This window comes from Aquarana catesbeiana, linkage group LG02 (genome assembly GCF_042186555.1).
Source record: "Aquarana catesbeiana isolate 2022-GZ linkage group LG02, ASM4218655v1, whole genome shotgun sequence".
Taxonomy (NCBI): domain Eukaryota; kingdom Metazoa; phylum Chordata; class Amphibia; order Anura; family Ranidae; genus Aquarana; species Aquarana catesbeiana.
This window is the reverse complement of record NC_133325.1, coordinates 77,505,586-77,530,082: the sequence shown is the minus strand read 5'-3', so window position 1 is coordinate 77,530,082 and position 24,497 is coordinate 77,505,586. Positions and strand designations below refer to the sequence as shown.

The window sequence follows — 24,497 nt, the reverse complement described above, 5'->3', positions numbered from 1 at the left end:
ACTTTTGTATATTTTTAACTGAAATGTTGCACCTAGAAATTTTGCACATAAACCGTTGAGCATACTGTATATTGCGTAACATAAAAAAATTAAACTATCGCCATTTTATTTTCAAGGGTGTTTACTTTCAGAAAATATATATAATATATAAATGTGCGCACAAAAAAACACAAATACAGTTCTGGCAGCGAAAGAGTTAAGTTTGCTTTTTAATGCTCATATGTAGCCAATACATTTTTGCAACCAGGACTTCGGAGTTGTCGGCTCTTCTCTCTTATATATGGAAAGGGTTAAGTTGTTGATATGGCAAGGGCTGGATCAAAACATGGGTCCAGGCAAAAACCTTTCCTTTTTTATTTTTGTAATAGCATGGAGAAGGATAGGAACCTCTGTCAATTTTTACTTCCGTGTCATTGTCATTGGAGGCTTTCTCCCCCTTAACCATTTGGCAGCTGTAAGACAGAAGAGGAAGTAAGGAGAAAATTCTGCAATAGACTCACAGCAACAAAATCTATTTATCTTGTAGTATGAGGAAGGTTTAGGAACATCTGCATAGCTTACAAATGTATGCTTTGAGAAAGAGGGATATATATATATTACAGCAAAAAGAGTGTGGGCAAATGACATACCTCCAGCATACCCCTTTTACACATACTATGAAGACTTAACATGGCCATAAAGCAACTAAAAATAGGAAAAAGCCCAGGCCCAGATAGACTATCCACAGTTTATTACAAAACTTTTATAGAAACCCTAGCGACCCCATTTTTAGGAGCTTTTAACTCTCTGGCCTCCAAACCCAATGGTCTACAAGGTCTGCTAGAAGCACATTTGTCCGTAATTTCCAAAGAAAATAAAGACCACATGCTAGTAACTAACTATAGACCTATTTCGCTACTGAATGTAGATCTTAAGACTTTTTCTAAAATCCTAGCCAACCGTCTATCGATACACATGCCATCATTGATCAGTAAAGATCAAGTGGGTTTCATACCGGGCAGGCTAGGGATAACACCCTAAAAAACCTAAACTTACTTTACTGGATGAACAGAACCAATCAAAAAGGCTTCTTCTTATCCCTAGATACAAAGAAAGCATTTGATAGGGTGGCCTGGGATTATATGAAAGCGGTATTGGAAAAAATAGCATTAGGATGGACAATGCTTAATTTCATCTCTGCACTATATTCGTCTCCATCTGCCAAAGTCTGGGCCAATGGCCACCTATCAAATTATTTGATATACGAACTTTCCCTAGAACCTCTACTACGCCACATCAGAGTAAATGAAAACATGTAATGTTTGACGTCACAGGTCACGCACACAGGATAGCACCATTTGCAGATTATATTTTACTTTTTTTTATCTAATCCACATACTACCATCCCAGCCTTGATAAACGAGTTTAAACAATACAAATACCTATCCAAGTCATATTCCATAAACATCTCCTTCTCACCAACTGAAGTGGCCGAATGTAAAGTCAAATATCCCTTCACATGGAAGACACATTCTATTATGTATACAACTACCTAGTCACCTATCTGACTTATATCAACTAATCTATCTCCCCTCAAACATATCCAAAAAGGTCTCCAAAATTGGCACAAAGGCTTATTTTCTTGGTTTGGTCGAGCTGCCATAATAAAAATGAACATTTTGCCCTGTATCTTATACACTCTTCAAACAATACCTATCCATCGCCCCAAAGCTTTTTTTGCATCCTATAGAAGGGCCTGTACACTCTTCATCTGGGGTCACAAATGACCTAGACTCAGATATGAACTGATCACCCTACCTAAGCTAAAAGGAGGCCTACCAGATTGTAGGTTAATTGGATCCTTTCTAAATTGTCCCTAGTATGTATTAATGTGAGTTAGGGACCTTAGATTGTAAGCTCCTTGAGGGTAGGGACTGATGTGAATGTACAAAGCTCCTTGAGGGTAGGGACTGATGTGAATGTACAATATATATGTAAAGCGCTGCGTAAATTGACGGCGCTATATAAGTAACTGAAATAAATAAATAAATAAATTTGTATAAATACTATATAGCTTGTCACCTTACAAGAATTGCTGACTGGAACTTACACACAAAAACCAAAGCCTGGATTCAGATAGAAAATGCAAGAGCTCAAACCCCCCCTAAATATGATTGCCTGGTTACCGGCCACACACACGCTTAAACCCAATAAAAGCCATCCAACCATAGGTTTATCCCTTCAATGTTTACACACCATAAACAAAAACTTGAAGCTGGCGTCCTACCCAGGTCCATTAGACCCTATCAGATATAACCCTGATTTCAAACAATTTCTTAGTGAAGTGTGGCTTTATAAAAAAGATCCAAGCTGAACACTTTTTCCAGAGGGGCTCCCTAATCCAATATGAAGCGCTCCAAGCTAAAATGACTGTTTCCAACTTTCCCTTCTGGACTTACGTTCAATTAAAAAACTTCTTTAAAGACCCAAACACATCTTCAGACTGGTACAGGGATTACACACCATTCAAAGCTTTCTGTAACAGATACTCCACACAACGTCATGTAGTGTCTTACATGTACGCCCTACTTTATGCAAATCAAGAGGTGAAATCAAGTGGACCCTGTGAAAAATGGGAATAAAGATCTTGACTTCTCCCCTATGGAAGATGAATGGGAAAATATCATGCACAACATTCATAAAGGCACTATAAACGTCACAACTCAAGAATCCAGTTACAAGTTACTGGCAAACTGGTACCTTACACCCGTTCAATTAAGCAAGTTCTCCCTCACATCACCATCACCTCTCTGCTGGACATGTGGAGTAGAACATGGGACCCTACTACACTTCTGGTGGTCTTGTTCAAAAGTTCAACCCTTTTGAAAAGAAATACACAAAACCATCTAAAAAATAACCACATTTTCATTTTCGATTTTACATTGGCGCAATATCTTCTGCACCACTCTTCTCTCCCACATTCAACATATCACAAATCCCTGACCCTACATCTCATAAATGCAGCCAAAAGATGTATTCCACTAAAATGGGGCTCCTCTACCCCTCCATCACTATTGGGCTGGACCTGCTATGTACGCCCAACTGCAGAAATGGAGGAGCTAAAATATATAATAGCATAAAAGAAGAATATCGGGACTTTAGATGAGGTATGCTATTGCTAAATAAAACAGTGTATGGAGTATGTATATAGTAAAACCTTTTATTTATCAGATGCAGTTCCTTTGGTCTAGAGCTCCATTATACAATTTCCAAAATATAAGCACAACCATATACAGATGAGTTGATATTGAATACACATTTAACAAATGGACATATGAAACAACATATGATGGTCATATATACTGATATACTGATATTTACAATATATATATATATATATATATATATATATATATATATATATACACACAAATGTTTATATTTTGGAAATTGTATCATGCTGCTCTAGACCAAAGGAACTGTGTCTGATAAATAAAAGGTTTTACTATATACCAGGGGTGTCCAAACTTTTTTGAAAGAGGGCCAGATTTGATGAAGTGAACATGCGTTAGGGCAGACCATTTTGCCTGACATTCATTGAACCATGAACATTCGGTCTAAGTATGTTCGTCTGAGCACTAATACACTGCCCAACAAGAATTCTCTTGCCTTTGTGGCTGTGTGTGGTGAAGAGATGAGCTTGGGCGTGTTATTTGGATATACAATGGGGCAAAAAAGTATTTAGTCAGCCACCAATTGCGCAAGTTCTCCCACTTAAAAAGATGAGAGAGGCCTGTAATTGTCATCATAGGTATACGTGGAAACAAATCCAGACAATCACGTTGTCTGATTTTTGAAAGAATTTATTTGCAAATTATGGTGGAAAATAAGTATTTGGTCACCTACAAACAAGCAAGATGTCTGGCTCTCACAGACCTGTATCTTCTTCTTTAAGGGGCTCCTCTGTCCTCCACTCATTACCTGTATTAATGGCACCTGTTTGAACTTGTTATCAGTATAAAAGACACCTGTCCACAACCTCAAACAGTCACACTCCAAATTCCACTATGGTGAAGACCAAAGAGCTGTCGAAGGACACCAGAAACAAAATTGTAGACCTGCACCAGGCTGGGAAGACTGAATCTGCAATAGGCAAGCAGCTTGGTGTGAAGAAATCAACTGTGGGAGCAATAATTAGAAAATGTAAGACATACAAGACCACTGATAATCTCCCTCGATCTGGGGCTCCAGATCTCACCCCATGGGGTCAAAATGATCACAAGAACGGTGAGCAAAAATCCCAGAACCACACGGGGGACCTAGTGAATGACCTACAGAGAGCTGGGACCAACGTAATAAAGGCTACCATCAGTAACACACTACGCTGCCAGGGACTCAGATCCTGTAGTGACAGGCGTGTCCCCCTGCTTAAAGCGGGGGTCCACCTATCTATCGTTTTTTTTTTTTTGGAGTTCATTCACAAACTTTTCTTCTCATGATTATCTACTCACATGTTCTGTGTAATAAGTCCGCCTGTGTCCGATTTTGTTGTAAAGAATAACTTATAAAATTCACTGAAGGCGGTTTCCATCTTCATTGTGGGCATTTGAAGCCCACAAGCATGTATTTCCTGGATGCGGTGAATGCTGTGCTCCCAGCATTTACCGAGATGTTGTGATGACGCTTTTGCACAATGCATGCTGGGAAGCCTAAAACTAGCTCCCAGGGGACTGTGGGAGGTCTGGGAGAGGCTAGAAACATGCCTACTCCCATGGGAGGAAAACCAGGAAGTGCTAAGAAGATTAGAAAAAAAAAGGTAATTACGGCGATTTAAATTTTTTTACACAGCATGTCAGCATCTAGGCAAGGAAGAGGATGCATAGAGATAATGTTCAAAATTTGGGTGGAACCCTGCTTTAAGCCAGTACATGTCCGGGCCTGTCTGAGGTTTGCTAGAGAGCATTTGGATGATCCAGAAGAGGATTGGGAGAATGTCATATGGTCAGATGAAACCAAAGTAGAACTGTTTGGTAGAAACACAACTCATCGTGTTTGGAGGAGAGAGAATGCTAAGTTGCAACCAAAGAACACCATACCTACTGTGAAGCATGGGGTGGCAACATCATGCTTTGGGGCTCTTTCACTGCAAAGGGAACAGGACGACTGATCCGTGTACATGAAAGAATGAATGGGGCCATGTATCGTGAGATTTTGAGTGCAAACCTCCTCCCATCAGCAAGGGCATTGAAGATGAAACGTATTTCAGCATGACAATGATCCGAAACACACTGCCCGGGCAACAAAGGAGTGGCTTCGTAAGAAGAATTTCAAGGTCCTGGAGTGGCCTAGCCAGTCTCCAGATCTCAACCCCATAGAAAACCTTTAGAGGGAGTTGAAAGTCCGTGTTGCCCAGCGACAGCCCCAAAACATCACTGCTCTAGGAGATCTGCATGGAGGAATGGGCCAACATACCAGCAACAGTGTGTGACAACCTTGTGAAGACTTACACAAAACGTTTGATCTCTGTCATTGCCAACAAAGGATATATAACAAAGTATTGATATGAACTTTTGATATTGACCAAATACTTATTTTCCACCATAATTTGCAAATAAATTCTTTCAAAAATGTGATTGTCTGGATTTGTTTCCACATTTTGTCTCTCATAGTTGAGGTATACCTATGATGACAATTACAGGCCTCTCTCATCTTTTTAAGTGGGAGAACTTGCACAATTGGTGGCTGACTAGATACTTTTTTGCCCCACTGTATATATATATGTATATATATATATATATATATATATATATATATATATATATCTTTTGTGGCCGCAACAAATCCCCGAGCGCCACACAGGACTAACAATGAGCTTGGGCGTGTTATTTGGATATACCGTATTTATCTGCGTATAACATGCACCTTCACTTTAAGAGGAAAGTTTCAGGGAAAAAGTTACATTTTTAAATAAAGAACTGTGAAGCAAAATAAGGGTTGGTGCCCATCAATGCAACCTAATCAGTGGCCATCTGCAGCCTCACCATTGCCATGAATGCAGCCTTACCATTGCCATGAATGCAGCCTCACATGTGCCATGAATGCAGCCTTACATGTGCCATCAGTGCAGCCTGATCGATGCCCATCTGCAGCCTTGTAACACATGACAACGGGGTGGGAAAATGGCTAATTCTGCCCAATTTGGACATTTTCACTTAGGGGTGTACTCACATTTGTTGCCAGCGGTTTAGACATTAATGGCTGTGTGTTGAGTTATTTTGAGGGGACAGAAAATGTACACTGTTATACAAGCTGTACTCTCACTACTTTACATTGTAGCAAAGTGTCATTTCTTCAGTGTTGTCACATGAATAGATATAATAACATATTTACAAAAATTGTGAGGGGTGTACTCACTTTCGTGAGATACTGTACACATCCACTCCATACACTGTTTTATTTAGCAGTAGCATACCTCATCTAAAGTCCTAATATTCTTCTTTTATGCTTCTTTTATTCATGTAATCAGGGATGGAGGCTTGCTACTGCGGCTATGACAGGTCAAGTTTTCTTTTCTTTTCTCTGATACATATAATAAAAGATAATCCTACCAAATTCACTAATACTTGGGCATGTTGGATTCACTACACAGAATCTCTTAATCTAGAATCCCTTTCTAACTGATCAAACAAACAATATAATCTTTTTACACATATACAGAATTAGTTTGTTTAACTTTACTGTTAACCCCATCTTAACCTTGTTCTAACACAAGACAACCTTCAAAAATTAACGAATTCAAGCTTTATGCTTGATAACAAGAGAGAAATATACCTAAAAGTGATGATTGGCCATGCCCCCACCCAGACACAGTATGTTCCCATTGGGGTGTTCGGATGTGCTGGGGTCATGGCCAACGTCATCACTTTGTTGTGGAACTATTATCACATAGTATTTGTTCAAATACAACATAACTTTTTCTTTCTGACATTGTTTGCACTAAACAGACCAAGTTTTGTTTCATATTTCTTTATTACTATTGACAGAAAACTGAACATGTTCTTGTTTGCTTGTATTTTTCATAGCTTGAAAACATTTTCAATAAAAATATGGTAAAACACATACTATGAAGAATTGATATGCAAAAAAATTATTGCTTAAACCCACAGGAATTTATTTTCAGTGTTACTTTTCTTCACTTTTCAAAAGAACAAATTTAGTAATTTTTGACGTTCGATGAAAGCTTTAGTGCACTAAAGCATTTTTCGTATGTAAGTATACAGAGGCATAACTTCCTATTGTTTCCAAGAGCCCATAAACGACCCCTGCAAATCAATATAAGTGGCGCTAAATGACAGTGATGGCACTATCTAGTGTTCAAAAGCTGTGCAAGCCTTTATGCTAAAGTGATCTAGTGCAGTGACAAAATAATATGATGTACCATGCGTGGAACAATCTGTACCAAAAATCTAATCGATGTACAGTGTGAAAGTGAGTATCGTGACAGTGCATATAAAAATATACCATACACAGAGCAATTTTAGTCACAGATTATATCAAAAGTGAAACTATGTAAATTAGTCCATAAAAAATCCATAGAGAGAACACCGTGAAGGAAATGTGCAGTTTCTGAAAACAGTCCACCAATTCACTCAGTGCCAGTGATTCCTCTCCCCTTGAACTCAGCACTCACCGACTCAATATGCCTCACACTCTCGTGTTTTGGCAATAAAGCATGAACATGTAGTTGGTCAGATGAAGGTAAAAGCTCCGAATTCCTTATTTACCCCAGTGTCATCTCATTGCATGAAAAATAAGAATGCTCAAAATAGTGTGATACCGTAAAACATATAAAATTTATTCAACTTAAAATCTTCAATCATTACACTCACAAAAAAACTCTTGAATCAAGCCAAAATGACACTGCAAATCAAACTCAATCCTCCTCTGTGAAACGCCCAGCACCACTGTGGAATGAAGGTCGCGGCGGACCCAAGAAAAGCGTTGGATAGGTTCTCACCCCACTCGCTGACGCTCTGCAGATGAAGATCTCCTACTGGCACACAAGCCCAAGGAGCAGCTCCTCTGTCGCGTTCAAAAGCTCCCGCCGGTGCACGGAGATAAACAGCAGCGTCCCATCCGTCACTATCTGCTAATGGTAGATGCCGTACAGCCACGCCCCGACATGTTTATTTTCAGTGTTACTTTTCTTCACTTTTCAAAAGAACAAATTTAGTAATTTTTGACGTTCGATGAAAGCTTTAGTGCACTAAAGCATTTTTCGTATGTCAGTATACAGAGGCATAACTAGAGCCTTCAGGGCCCCGATTCAAGAAACCATGAATTGCCCTCATGACCTTCAGAACCCTTTCCATGAGGGTCCTTTACTTTTCTTAGACTTTGATGTGATTGGAGTGCCATAAACTGCAATGTTAAATCGCAAAGTCGCAAGGAAATTGCAAGCAAGCCACAGGAAGGTCGCAAGCAAGTTGCACAACTTTGGGATTGTAGCAGTGTGAACTGAGCCCATGTACTGCAGCGGGTACCCTTCCTGCTGTCTTGGGGCCCCCTACAGTGACGGAGCGCCAGGGCCCAGTCCCAAGTGTGACCTTTGCAACCCTGGTAGATCTGCCACTGTAATTATTACATTTTTGTATAGAGCTAGAGTATATACATCAGACATACATCAAAAAGAGGAACTGAGAAGGGAAGAGGGATGGGAGAATTTGGTTCCAAAAGAGAGGCAGTTTGCCAAAATGAGGGACTGTTGAGATCCATGCTTCTGTCAGGGTTTTTATTGCTGTCTATCTGCCCATTAAAGGAGTTATAAAGGCAAAAGGTTTTTTTTATCTTAACCACTTAAGGACCGAGCCTCTTTCTGAGACTTGGTGTTAAAAACTGTTTTTTAAAGGCGATGTTTAAAAAATTCTACAGGTTGCATGTTTTCAGTTACAGATGAGGTCTAGGGCTAAAATTATTGCTCTCAACGATCGCGGCGATACCTCACATGTGTGGTTTGAACACCGTTTTTATATGCGGGCGCTGCTCACGTATGCGCTCGCTTCTGCACTCGAGCTTGGCGGGACGGGGCGCGTTTAACAATTTTTTTTTTCTTATTTATTTTACCTTTTGGTTTTTATTTTTACACTGTTCTTTTTGTTCTTTAAAAAAAAAAAAGTCACTTTTATTCCTATTACAAGGAATGTAAACATCCCTTGTAATAGAAAAAAAGCATGACAGAGCCTCTTAAATATGAGATCTGGGGTCAAAAATACCTCAGATCTCATATTTACACTAAAATGCAATTAAAAAAAAAAAAAAGAAAAGAAAAAATGTCATTTGAAAAAAAAAAAGTCTCTTTAAGAGCTATGGGCGGAAATGACATTTTGACGTCGCTTGCGCCCTGCAATGGTATGGACACGGGTGGGGGCCATCTTTCCCTCACTCGTTTCCATACCTAACAGGACACAGGACCCAATCGCCTCCGCCGCTACCGATGGCTCTGGTAAGCAGTGGAGGGCACCAGAGCTCAATGTTTTAACCTTGTCTCCCGCCGAGGGGGATTGGCACTGGTTATCCTCCCTGCCCACCTCCCCCCCCCCCCAAATTATTGAGCACAAGCCACCACTGATAAAAGGCCTTCTGTGTGCAGCAGCTGTCCCAGCACCCCCTATTACTTACCTAAGACCCATCTCTGTCCAGTGATGTCCATGAATGTCTCGGCCTCCTGAGACTCTCCCTTCTAAATTTGCTGAGGCGCCATTGGCTCCCGCTGCTGTTAATCAAAGTCAGTCAGCCAATCGGGGGGGGGGGGGGGGGCAGGAGCACCGAAAAGGGTGCAGAGAAGAGGAGGATCCGGGCTGCTCTGCAAATCTACTGCAACAGAGCAGGGGTAAGTATTACATGTTCCTTTTTTTTTTATTGAAAAGATAAGACACATTGTAAAGATATCCTTCCACTTCCTATTAAAGCGGAGTTCCACCCAAAAGTGGAACTTCCACTCATCGGATTCCTCCCCCCCTCCGGTTCACAGTTGGCACCTTTCAGGGGGGAGGGGGGTGCAGATACCTGTCTAAGACAGGTATCTGCACCCACTTCCGGGAATAGACTCCCATGGGAGTCACGCCCCCTCCCGCACTCCCCCGCTGTCTCCTGGGAAAGACACAGGTCCCAGGAGATAGCGGGGACCATTGAGAAAGCGCAGCGCGACTCGCGCATGCGCAGTAGGGAATCTGGAAGTGAAGCCGCAACACTTCACTTCCTGATTCCCTCACTGAGAATGGCGGCGGCAGCACCCGAGGACCGAGGGACGGTTCGGTCTCGGGTGCCGACATCGCTGGACCCCGGGACAGGTGAATGACCTTATTTTAAAAGTCAGCAGCTGCAGTATTTGCAGCTGCTGACATCTAAAAATTTTTTTTTCGCGGGACTCCCGCTTTAAGTCTACAGGCCAGGAAGTGAAGGGAAATCTTCTAATTTAGACAGATGGCTAAAAAAAGTTATAACGCTCCACTATCTATAAAAAAAAAAAAGTATTGGCTTTAGATATATGTTTGGAATATGTGTAGATTTTGGGTACATATTTTCCTAATTCATTTATTTGTGAGATAAATATACCATACAGCTGTGCTCTTAAGTTTACATACCCTGGCAGAATTTATGATTTCTTGGCCAATTTATCAGAAAATATGAATGATAACACAAAAACTTTTCTTTCACTCATGGTTAGTGTTTGGCTGAAGCCATTTATTATCAATCATCTATGTTTAGTCTTTTTAACTCATAATCACAACAGAAACTACCCAAATGACCCTGATCAAAAGTTTACATACCTCAGTTCTTAATACCATGTATTGCCCCTTTTAACATTAATGACAGCTTGAAGTCTTTTGTGATATTTGTAGATGAGGCTCTTTATCTTCTCAGATGGTAAAGCTGCCCATTCCTCTTGGCAAAAAGCCTCCAGTTCCTGTAAATTCTTGGGCTTGGTCTTGCATGAACTGCACGTTTGAGATCTCCCCAGACTGGCTCAATGATATCGAGGTCAGGAGACTGAGATGGTCACTCCAGAACCTTCACTTTATTCTGCTGTAGCCAATGACAGGTCGACTTGGCCTTGTGTTTTGGATCATTGTCATGTTGGAATGTCCAAGTACGTCCAATGTTCAGCTTCCTGGCTGATGAATGCAAATGTTCTTCCAATATTATTTGATAACATACTGCATTCATCTTGCCATCAATTTTGACCAAATTTCCTGTGCCTTTGTAGCTCACACATCCCCAAATCATCAGCGATCCACCTTCGTGTTTCACAGTAGGAATGGTGTTTCACAAAGGCCTTGTTGACTCCTCTCCAAAAGTAACATTTATGATTGTAGTCAAAAAGCTAAATTTTGGTCTCATCACTCCAAATGACTTTGGAGTGAAGGTTTGAGGCTTGTTTCTGTGCTGTTTGGCATATTGTAAGTGGATACTTTGTGGCATTTGCGTAGTAATGGCTTTCTTCTGGCGACTCGACCATGCAGCCCATCTTTCTTCAAGTGCCTCCTTATTGTGCATCTTGAAACAGCTACAACACATGTTTTCAGAGAGCCCTGTATTTCACCTGAAGTTATTTGTGGGTTTTTCTTTGCATCCCAAACAATTTTCCTGGCATTTGTGGCTGAAATTTTAGTTGGTCTACCTGACCGTGGTTTGGTTTCAACAGTACCACTATTTTTCCACTTCTTGATTAGAGTTTGAACACTGCTGATTGGCATTCTCAATTCCTTGGATATCTTTTTATATCCCTTTCCTGTTTTATACAGTTCAACTACCTTTTCCAGCAGTTTCTTTGACAATTATTTTGCTTTCCCCATGACTCAGAATCCAGAAACGTCAGTGCAGCACTGGATGAAAGATGCAAGGGTCTGTTAGGAGTCCAGAAACTCATTGACCTTTTATACACACACACTAATTACAAGCAAACAGATCACAGGCGAGGATGGTTACCTTTAATAGCCATTCAAACCTCTTTGTGTCAACTTGTGTGCATGTTATCAGACCAAAATCACCAGGGTATGTAAACTTTTGATCAGGGTCATTTGGGTAGTTTCTGTTGTGATTATGATTTTAAAAGAGTAAACACAGTTCATTGGTAATAAATGGCTTCAACCAAACACTAACCTTGAGTGAAAGAAAAGTTTTTGTGTTATCATTCATATTCTCTGAAAAATGGCCAAGAAATCATAAATTCTGCCAGGGTATGTAAACTTATGAGCATAACTGTACCTGGGGGAAGGATGGTACTTTACCTTATGAGCACAACTATCTATGGTATGTACATTTGTAATATTTTAGCCAGCCAGCAGGTGGTGATCTGGTTTCTCCTTCATATACGGTACAATATCTGGTAACCACACGTGGTTAAAAGCCTGTTGTTTATAATAGTTTCAGCTGGAAGCATCATCAAATGAGTGACTCATCCCTTATCAGAGGGCTCAGTCCCAAGTTTCAATCAGAGGGAGCCAGCTGGAAAGTAACCTGTCAGTATTGAGCATGTAACGAAGAAATGCAGGAGATTACCTTCAAAGAAAAAACACCTGTTTTAAATGATCAGTAGAGCCAGAGATTTAGGCAGATGAAGCTGAAAGGGACAGGGCCAATGTGTGATTTTTCCAACAGAAGTCAGGATTTATCTGTAACCTGCAGCTCTAGATTAACTGTTTGAATACAATGATCAGCTATAACATTATGACCACCTACCTAATAATATTGTGTAGGTCCCCTCACTCAACCCATCAAGGCATGGACGCCACTAGACCAGTGGCAGCTGGTGTTTTTTTGTTTGGGGGGGGGGCGGCAAACAACCTCCCCGCGGCACCTCACTCCCTGCTGTTTGCCAGTCCACCGGCACTTACCCGATCGGCGGGGATCATCAGGCAGGGGGAGACAGGCTACAGCAGGATGGCCTCTTCCTCTGAGATCAAGGCGGCCTCCGCCGTGCCTCTCCTCCACTTCTCCTAGACATCCAATAGGATCGCCTAAGCTTTCTGCCAATCGAGAACCGCGTAACATACTCATGCTTCTTGATTGGCGGAGAGGCGATTCGATGTTAGAAAAGCAAATATTCATTTGCTTTAACACATCTGGGTGGGTTCCAAGCGCAATGCTCTGCGTTCCAAGTCCATCTTTTTTTGAAGCCTATTAGAGCCTATGGCTCTAATCAGGTCCTTTTAAAAAAACACCCCCTCCGCTGTAATTCAGGCGTCCGGTGTCCAAAAAAGGGTCAGATGCCTGAATAAGGGGTGCCAGCAGCGGCCATGGATAGATTCATGCTATGCATGAATCTATCCATTATACACAGAGGAGGGTGGATGGAGAGAGGGGGCGGCGCCCATGCGCCCTTAATGCACAGGCCGCCACTGCACTAGACAGAGCATCACACCGCCTCCGCAGACTTGCCTTCTTCCCATAGTGCATCCTGGTGTCATCTCTTCCCCAGGTAATGTAAAAGAAAAAAAAACATGAATAATAAGACCATGGTCCAATTCTGACGCCCCCACAGCCCCATATACAACAAACTGTGATGCACTGTGTCTTCTGACACCTTTCTATCAGAACCGGCATTCACGTTTTTCAGCAATCTGAGCTACAGTAGCTCTTCTATTGGATCAGACTATATGGGCCAGCCTTTGCTCCCCACCTCCATCAATGAGCCTTGGCCACCTATTTGCTGGTTTTCCTTCCTTGGACCACTTTTTGGTAGATCCTGACTACTACAGACAGGGAACATCCCACAAGAGCGACAGTTTCGGAGATGCTCTGACCCTGTCATCTAGCCATTGTAATTTGGCCCTTGTCAAAGTTGCTTACCCATTTTTTCCTACTTACAATGCATCAACTTCAGGGACAACATGTTCACTTGCCGCCAACTATACAGTATGCTGTTCACTTTCAGATGCCATTGAATGTTATTCACTTTACCTGTCATTGATCATAATGTTAAAGCAGATCAGTGTATATAGGGTAACCTCATCATATGTAGGTTTTCCTTATTTTTTCAGTTGGAATTGGCCAGGTTTTTGACAGGTTGTAGCCGGAGCTAACAACAAAGTAAAAGGACCCCGAAAGAACACATGGACATTCAGGTTTCCTGGATACATTTCTTTATTCAATAAACCATGATAGCTTGACCAGTACATGTTCAATAGGTTCAGTACACAGATCTTCAGTTTTTACAGAGCAATTGGAATTACCAATAAATGCCTCCCTTAAAGTGGTTGTAAACCCTCACATATACCCAGTAAGGTCATTATCCTCAGGTGATACACATAGATGAAACAAATCCTCCTCCATAAGTTGTACCTGTTTATCTTCACCGTCTTTCCCCTACATCCATTCAAAGTGCAGAATTTACACAGGATCTTTCAGCTCTGAAAAGCAGGGGGCGGAGAGATACATCAGTAAGGAGAACTCTGAGAGCTGATTAGAGGGAATTGATACCCCCCTTCACACTGCACTTTCTCTTTTAATACAGAAGGGGATGGGGCAAAAAAAAAATCATTAGGGTCCTGCTTTAAAAACAAAATCCATGTGCTTAGACCGCTGTTGCCATCCCCCTGCAGTATTTTGTATTGACAAAACGTGAACAATTTACCGACTGAGCACATTTTTTTACTGACAACCTAAACAAATGACACAACTCCTATTAAAAACTAAGACTACCGATATTTAAACAGTATAAACATAATATGGGAATACTGACAATACACATAACAGGTAAGTTGCCTTGTTTACACTTTATTAGCCCCTGATATTTACAGACAGATTTTTACCAACTGTCTGTAAATTTACTGACAGTTGACAACCTTGGCTTAGACCCAGCACAGTCCCTTACCTTCTTTCATCTTTTAGTAATAAGCATTTGTACAATTGTTTTGTCTTGTTTAGTCATTATAATTTGTTTTTCAATAGGAATAGTATACATACATACTGTATATGCACCGAAGAACATACATTGTTTATAGTTTAAGTGAATATTAACAGTATGTTCAATTAAAAAGGAGAATATTACAGAAGAATAAAGATATTCATTACCGGTCATATCTGATACAATGGTGGGGTGCTAAGAAGTAGCTTATCTTAGGGTATCTGGGGTAGGGTAGGGTATCTGGGGTAGGGAAGGGTAGGGTTGGGTTGGGTTGGGTTGAGGGAGACGGAAAGGGAAGGGAGTAGGAGGGGAGAGGAAAGGACCACAGGCACATTTGAGCTCAAGAGTGGAGAAGGTCCGCATCAAAATAAGGGGCTGAAATGTTGCTAAATGGTGGGGTGCTAAGAAGTAGCCTATCTTAGGGTATCTGGGGTAGGGTAGGGTATCTGGGGTAGGGAAGGGTAGGGTTGGGTTGGGTTGAGGGAGACGGAAAGGGAAGGGAGTAGGGGGGAGAGGAAAGGACCACAGGCACATTTGAGCTCAAGAGTGGAGAAGGTCGGCATCAAAATACGGGGCTGCAATGTTGCTAAATGGTGGGGTGCTAAGAAGTAGCCTATCTTAGCGGTAGTCCCCAACAGTTTGCATCAAACAGTGCATATGAATGCGCTGCATGGTGGGGTAGGGTAGAGTTGGGTTGGGTTGAGGGGGACGGAAAAGGAAGGGGTTAGGAGGAGAGAGGAAAAGACCACAGGCACATTTGAGCTGAAGGGTGGAGAAGGTCAGTATCAAAATAGGAGGCTGCCATGTCGCTAAATATTTGTCCATTTTGTTGGAAAATCTGGCTTCCATTTGCTTATGGAGCATGATCTGCGTGATTCTAAACCTAGTTTCAGCAACATATTTTAAATCATATTTTACATAGTAGTCTCCTAAACGGGGGCATTCCAGACATCGTTGTCCCCCATCTGTGTATCTGCCAGTATGCATTGACAGAACCACCACACCCAGCATTGTATCACAGCCAAGTTTGAGCTGCCCATTGCCTGCAATGAGTTTGGTTGGTAAAGACGGCTGATTATCTGCATGCATAGAAACTAACCCAGAAATATTCTCAGATACAAGAACTCATTATGCAAAAGCCCCAAATGTCAAGGCCAGATTTCATATGATATAAATTATTGCCAGTGTTTGCTAAAATCAATGAAACCGTCAAAGTTTTGTCAAATTGATCCAATTGTTTCTCTTTTGTAGCTTGAGTCAAAATGTTTTTTACAGAGAAAGAAAAGTGTTTATGACTGTACTAAGCAAGAGCCGTTACAGGGCACTGTGACCTCGGTATCTTGGCGGGGATGATGTTATTACATCAGGCTCCTCATGACGACCAGAGACAAGGAGACATGAGCTCTCTATAAAAATCTGAATAGCAAATTAGGGTGTACTGCAGGAATACGTATGCCAGCTGTTGTGTGAGCTGGGATTGGCCACTATTTGTGTTTTAAAGCAGACCTGCTACCGATAAAGAGAATAACATGCTGAGGCCGATATAAGCTCATTAATAAAGCAGAAAGGTGTTTCAAAACAGGGAGCTTTTGAAATTGCTGAATGCAACAGCTTAAAGCTCAACTTCAGCCAACTTTTTTTATTTTGGGATAGAGTAGGTAAAGGTTAGAAACCTCTTGAGTCTTTTGCTGTCTGTGCTCCCCTAGGGGGATTTCCCCTTACTTCCGTTCATAGTGACCACACAGGAACTTAAGGAAATCATACAAATGGAAACATGGGTTGCAGGAAAGGAAATAATTCCTTCCATGGTGCTATTGTGTTCTCCTAGCAGGGGGGAGTCATCCCTGCCGGGAGAACACAGTGATTATTGTTAGTGGCTTTAGCCGCTAGCAAAAAATTGTACAAAAATTCCAACAAACTGGTTGTACCCAGGATGATCGATCAACTTGGGTACAATCAGCCTGCCCATACATGGTTTAAATCTCGGCCGGTCTCTGCTGAACTATCTGGGATTCTAACTATCTATGGCCAGCTTTAGGCTAGCTGTGAGGTTGGAAAGGGCACCTGTCCTCTCTCCATGGCAGTGCAAAGATGCAGGTGGTAAGGAGATGACTGCTTTGACAGACGGCGCCATATCTGTCTCTAAGCACTTGCCTGAGACAATGAGTAATGCAGGAGGATGGAGGGGGGGAGCTTTTCAGCTAAAATGTTGCACATGAGTGCTTGGGGATAGAGAAAAGGGTGTCCTGTCAATTCAAAGCAGTTGTCTCCTTGCTAACTGAGTTGTTGGATGGCCATGGAGGGAGGTGGGGTTCCCTGTCCAACTACATTTCCCTTACATAACACCAAGGAAGATGGGACAAATTACTACATGTGCTATGTCCCCTGGGGAATAGAACACGTTAGTAAAAATGGAAGTGAGACTTCTTCTTTAACACTCAGCATTGCAATAGTACCGATGAACCTGGGAATTAAGGGCACCTACATCCCAAGAGGTATATATAGGATTTATTTATGGAAAAATTGACGTTAAAGGTGCCAAAACACATATAATAAAAACAAATTCTTTATTTTACATAAGCATAAATAACAGCTTGCAGATACTGTTAGGTTATGAAAACCAACAAGGAATATCCAAGCAAGGTTTAATATGCAGTTCAAATTGCTCATTGCTCAACATGTTTTGGCAAATAGGCTTCTTCAGGAGCCTCAAAGCACTACATATTGATATAACTGAAAATAAGAACAAACAGTATATTACTTCACATTACACTGAGATAGTATCAAGTAAAACACAAATATACAACCAACATGTGTAAAATAGGTAAACCCATCGGTGGGCATCTCACCACAGAAATCCAAGATTATGAGCGTCTGTAATCATAGCAAGCCTTTTAACCACTTAAGCCCCGGACCATTTGGCTGGCCAAAGACTTTTTGCGATTCGGCACTGTGTCGCTTTAACTGACAATTGCGCGGTCGTGCGACGTGGCTCCCAAACAAAAAATTGACGTCCTTTTTTCCCACAAATAGAGCTTTCTTTTGGTGGTATTTGATCACCTCTGTGGTTTTTATTTTTTGCGCTATAAAAAAAAATCGCAATAAGCGTTTATTGATTGGTTTGTGCAAAAGTTATAGCGTCTACAAAATAGGGGATAGTTTTATGGCATTTTTATTAATAATTTTTTTTTTTTTACTGGTAATGGCGGCGATCAGTGATTTATATTGTGCCTGCGACATTATGGCGGACAGGTCAGACACTTTTGGCGCGATTTTGGGACCATTCAAATTTATACAGCGATCAGTGCATTTAAAAATGCATTGATTACTGTGTAAATGTGACTGGCAGTGAAGGGGTTAACCACTCGGTGGCGCTGTAGGGGTTAAGTGTGTCCTAGGGAGTGATTCTAACTGTGGGGGGCTACGTGTGACATGACACTGATCACTGCTCCCGATCACAGGGAGCTGTGATCAGTGTCAGTGTCATTAGGCAGAACGGGGAAATGTTTGTTTACTTCACCATTTCAACGTTCTCCCTCTCCGTGAGACGATCACGGGTATCCCCACGGACATCGAGTCCGTGGGACCCGCGATCACACTCACGGAGGTCGCGGCGGGCAACGTACAGGTACGTTAATCTGCCTGTATGTGCCCTTCTGCCGCAGTATATATGAAGCGGTCAGGAAGCGGTTAAGCCCCCACACACAACAGGCCAACCCCGCAGATGTTAGTGAGCCATATGGGAAGCAATCAAAGCAGGGACTTTCTAAAAATTGGAATCTGAGTCATCCTGAAGAAGCCAATTTGGTGAAATCTGTCAAGCAAAGAGCAACTTGAAATGCATATTAAACCTTGCGTGGATATTTTTTGTTGGTTGGCATAACCTAACAGTATTTGCATGCTGTTTTGTATAATAAAGAATTTGTTTTTATTATATGTGTGTTTTGGCACCGTTAACTGCTTCAGTCCCGGAAGATTTTACCCCTTTCCTGACCAGAGCACTTTTTGCGATTCGGCACTGCATCACTTTAACTGACAATTGCGCAGTCGTGCGATGTTGCACCCAAACAAAATTGACGTCCTTTTTGTCCTACAAATAGAGCTTTCTTTTGGTGGTATTTGATCACCTCTGCGGTTTTTATTTTTTGCGCTATAAACAAAAAAAGAGCGACAATTTTGAAAAAAACGCAATTTTTTTACTTTTTGCTATAATAAATATTCCCTAAAAAATATATTAAAAAAATTTTGTTTCTTCAGTTTAGGCAGATAAGTATGCTTCTGCATATTTTTGGTAAAAAAAAAAAAAAAAAATGGCAATAACCATATATTGATTGGTTTGTGCAAAAGTTATAGCGTCTACAAAATAGGGGATAGTTTTATGGCATTTTTATTATTATTTTTTTTTTATTAGTAATGGCAGCGATCTGAGATTTTTATCAGGACTGTGACATTATGGCGGACACACTGGACACTTTTGACACTATTTTGGGACCATTGTCATTTATACAGCATTCAGTGCTATAAAAATACACTGGTTACTGTGTAAATGACACTGGCGGGGAAGGGGCTAACCACTAGGGGGCGATGAAGGGGTTAAGTGTGTCCTATGGAGTGATTCTAATAGGGCGTACACACGGTCGGACTTTGTTCGGACATTCCGACAACAAAATCCTAGGATTTTTTCCGACGGATGTTGGCTCAAACTTGTCTTGCATACACACGGTCACACAAAGTTGTCGGAAAATCCGATCGTTCTGAACGCGGTGATGTAAAACACGTACGTCGGGACTATAAACTGGGCAGTGGCCAATAGCTTTCATCTCTTTATTTATTCTGAGCATGCTTGGCACTTTGTCCGTCGGATTTGTGTACACACGATCGTAATTTCCGACAACGGATTTTGTTGTCGGAAAATTTTATCTCCTGCTCTCCAACTTTGTGTGTCGGAAAATCCGATGGAAAATGTCCGATGGAGCCCACACACGGTCGGAATTTCCGACAACACGCTCCGATCGGACATTTTCCATCGGAAAATCCGACCGTGTGTACGGGGCATAACTGTAGGGGGGGTGGCCTTCAACTCACATGACAGTGATCACTGCCCTCTATTGACAGAGAGCAGTGATCTCTGTCATGACATAAGCCAGAATGGGGAAATGCCCTGTTTACATAGGCACGTCCCTGTTCTGCGGCTCCGTGACACGAGCGCCGGGAGACCGGCGGACTCGATGTCCCGTGGGCACGGTCACGCTATTAAAGGGGACATACAGGTACGCCCATTTGCCCACCACTGCCATTGTGCCGACGTATATCGGCGTGCAGCAGTTAAAGACCCTTTTTCCACAAATCAATACTATATATTCTTTAACACTGTCTTTTATTTTGTTTTTGCAAATAATAAAGCTCTCATTTAGTACTTTGTCATTTGTGTTGGCAAACAAATTAACTTATTGAAGCTAAGCTTGAGTAAAGCTGCAGCCAAAAAACTAAAGGAAATTAATTGTAATTATCTTAGAGTTAAGTATTAGTAATGGCAGTGCCTAATGCCTTAATGCATTCACTGTAATTACTACTGGGAATTAAGAAATACAACAAAATTAAGGAAATATGTACTGTTTGGTACATAATGTTTGTTGCGCTCTTATTATGATAAAAATATAATGTTCCATTATTATATTTTAAATGACACTTTTTTGTATGTACCGGCGGTCCACTACTTACAGACATCCGACTTACAAACAACTCCTACTTACAAACAGAGGAAATTCACTCCTGTTATGTCGCGTACAGATGATCGGACATTCCGACAACAAAATCCATGGATTTATTTCCGACGGATGTTTGCTCAAACTTGTCTTACATACACACGGTCACACAAATGTTGTCGGGAATTCTGAACATCAAGAACGCGGTGACGTACAACACGTACGACAAGCCAAGAAAAATGAAGTTTAATAGCCAGTGCGGCTCTTCTGCTTGATTCCGAGAATGCGTGGAATTTTGTGCGTCGGAATTGTGTACACATGATTGGAATTTCCGACAACGGATTTTGTTGTCAGAAAATTTGAGAACCAGCTCTCATATTTTTGTTGTAGGAAATTCCATCAAAAAATGTCCGATGGAGCCTACACACGGTCGGAATTTCCAACAACAAGCTTCCGAAAGGAAATTCATCGTGTGTACGCAGCATAAGAGTTATTATGGGAAAAAGGTACCTCCCACTGATGCTTTATCACCAAGGCTTGTTTCCAAATTTTCAAAATCCAATTGTCATTGGGACAGAAAGTGAGGTGAAATCATCTGTACATGGGCACAGACAGCAAAACAACCCTTCCCTACTCTATCCAAAAAGCTTAAATTTTTTTTTTTTGGCTGGAGCTACACTTTAAAAATGTACCTGTTCCAACTTACAAACAGATTCAACTTAAAAACAAACCTACAGACCCTAACTTGTTTGTAACCTGGGGACCGCCTGTAGTCATACATTGCATACTGGGATAGTATAGTACAGTCTTTCCAAACCAGTGGTGTACCCCACCCAGGTAATGACGGCTTCAACAGAAGCTGAACTACAGGCATAATTTAATGCAGCTCTGTGTAGCACCATCCTAGTTCAGAGTGGGCTGCTAAGCAAATTCTGTTTAGTTCCTCTGTAAACAGTGAAGCAGCACTTGATTGCTCGGGACTGGTCGGTGTTTCACAGGCTGCTGTTCTACTACTTCCCCCTGTCTTCTAGAGGCTTCTAGAAGCATTGTGGGAGGGAGTGCAGAACAGGCAGAGTGAATATTTATGAAACTCCAACCAATCCCTGGGGAAGTGTGCCCAGAAGGTGGCGGGAGAGCCCATAAGTAGTCTGAGGTAGGGTTGCCACCTGTCCAGGATTCACCCCGGATAGTTTGGGTTTTGAATCATGTGTCTGGGTTTCAGTCCACCTGAAACCCAGACACATTATTCAGACCAGGCTGTGGCTCCCCAAGTAACCGAGATAGTCATACACATCTGTTGCTGCCCGGGAGCTGCAGGCAGCTGTTTTGGGGGCAGGTTTGGGTGATGTCGGCAAGAGCAATTTGGCCACACCCACTGTTTGCCAAGGCGCGCTCTGTGCGCTATATTACTACTCTCCTTGGGGCACCCAAATGTGTCCCAAGTCTTTTATAATCCTAGTGTTTACTGCAAAAAAAAAAAAAAATGCCCTGTGCTGCAAAAGTGTTCGGGTTTGGCTTGAAGAAAAGGTGGCAACCCTAGTCTGAGGCAGTGTTCCTGGGTCGAGTCCTGCAGGGGGAGATCCCTGGGGCAGGAGTGTTAGAGAAGCCAGAGTGAAGACATCATGCTTAGCTGGGGGGGTAGGCTATTGAAGATCCTTTGTCCAGGGATTGAGCTGGGTCAGGAGGAAGCTCACTGGAGAGAACCAGGAGGGAGTTGGTGGGAAGGAGTCCAACTTTCATGTGGTGGTGTGAGTCTACATCTCCCTCACTAGGAAGAGCTTGTGGATATCAGCAGGAGGCAACCGATGATCCTGTGGCTAAGTAAATGACCCCCCATACTGAGAAGAAGTGAGACTGTGTAGTCTTTTAACCTCCTGAAGGAGTACAGGTCACTACCAGTATTAGGAATCCTATGGGACAATTAAGTGCAGCCAACAGTGTGAGAAGAGCTGCCATAAGTGCAGCCAACAGTGTGTAAAGCACAGCTAGAAGTTGAGGAGTCCTCAAGTTGTTCCAGTTGCAGTTCACCAGGGCTATCCCATGCTCCCTATCCCTGTCCAAGTTCTTGTTCTAATAAAAACCCTAAAAAGAACCCCTAGAGTCTAGACTGTTTTCTCAACTAGTGAAAGAATTAAGAAAATGCCGTGTGCCTGGCTGTGTGTGCAACAAAGGGGAGAAATAAGACCCAATTCACCATGTATTATTGATACATCATACAATGTATTTTAAAAGCTATGGCAGTTGGGAGCTATGCATTAGCTATATTGATATCTAGGGATATTAAGATTTAATGTATTTAGGGACATGAAGCAACTTTGCAAATACAGTCTTTTACATCTGCCTGTTCTTTCCGCTGTGGTTTGAAAGCCATCGTTACAACCCTAGACCATTGAAAACATGGCTTTGTTTCCATTCATCCTGTCTGCATTTTGCATTACATTGTTTCTTGCGCAATATATTGTCAAAAGTATTGGGACCCCTGCCTTTACATGCACATGAACTTCAATGGCATTCCAGTCTTAGTCCGTAGGGTCCAATATTGAGTTGGCCCACCCTTTGCAGCTATAACAGCTTCAACTCTTTTGGGAAGGCTGTCCACGAGGTTTAGGAGTGTGTCTATGGGAATGTTTGACCATTCTTCCAGAAGCACATTTGTGAAGTCAGGCACTGATGTTGAATGAGAAGCCTGGCTTGCAGTCTCCGCTCTAATTCATCCTAAAAGGTGTTCTATGGGGTTGAGGTCAGGACTCTGTGCAGGCCAGTCAAGTTCCTCCACCCCAAACTCTCTCATCCATGTCTTCACTGACCTTGTTTGTGCACTGGTGCGCAGTCATGTTGGAACAGGAAGGGGCCATCCCCAAACTGTCCCCACAAAGTTGGGAGCATGAAATTGTCCAAAATATCTTGGTATGCTGACATCTTAGGAATTCCCTTCACTGGAACCAAGGGGCCAAGCCCAACCCCTGAAAAACAACCCCACACCATAATCCCCCCTCCACAAATGATTTGGACCAGTGCACAAAGCAAGGTCCATAAAGAGATGGATGAGCAAGTTTGTGGTGGGGGAACTTGACCGGCCTGCACAGAGTCCTGACCTCAACCCGATAGAACACCTTTGGGATGAATTAGGCCTTCTCGCCTGACTCCACAAATACGCTTCTGGAAGAACGGTCAAACATTCCCATAGACACACTCCTAAACCTTGTGGACAGCCTTCCCAGAAGAGTTGAAGTTGTTATAGCTGCAAAGGGTGGGCCAACTCAATATTGATCCCTACAGACTAATAGGGCGTACACACGGTCGGACTTTGTTCGGACATTCCGACAACAAAATCCTAGGGTTTTTACCGATGGATGTTGGCTCAAACTTGTTTTGTCTACACACGGTCGCACAAAGTTGTCGGAAAATCCGATCGTTCTAAACGCGGTGACGTAAAACGCGTACGTCGGGACTATAAACGGGGCAGTGGCCAATAGCTTTCATCTCTTTATTTATTCTGAGCATGCGTGGCACTTTGTCCATCGGATTTGTGTACACACGATCGGAATTTCCGACAACGGATTTTGTTGTCGGAAAATTTTATCTCCTGCTCTCCAACTTTGTGCGTCGGAAAATCCGATGGAAAATGTCCGATGGAGCCCACACACGGTCGGAATTTCCGACAACACGCTCCGATCGGACATTTTCCATCGGAAAATCCGACTGTGTGTACGGGGCATAAGACTGGGATGCCATTAAAGTTCCTGTGAGTGTAAAGGCAGGTGTCCCAATACTTTTGACAATATAGTGTACATGCAGACTAGACCTCAGAACATGGAAGACCTCATGGATCAGCACATTATATGTAGTGTTTTTGCTGTTATTAGAAAATGTCTACATTATTGTTATGCTGTCACTGTAAAAAT

The 24,497-nt window shown here is 42.0% G+C and overlaps 1 protein-coding gene across 1 annotated transcript in view; it reads left to right on the top strand.

Moving 5' to 3' along the window:
* Positions 1-24,497, top strand: part of PGR (progesterone receptor) — a 126,101-nt gene that overhangs the window by 73,369 nt on the left and 28,235 nt on the right. The window lies entirely within an intron of this gene.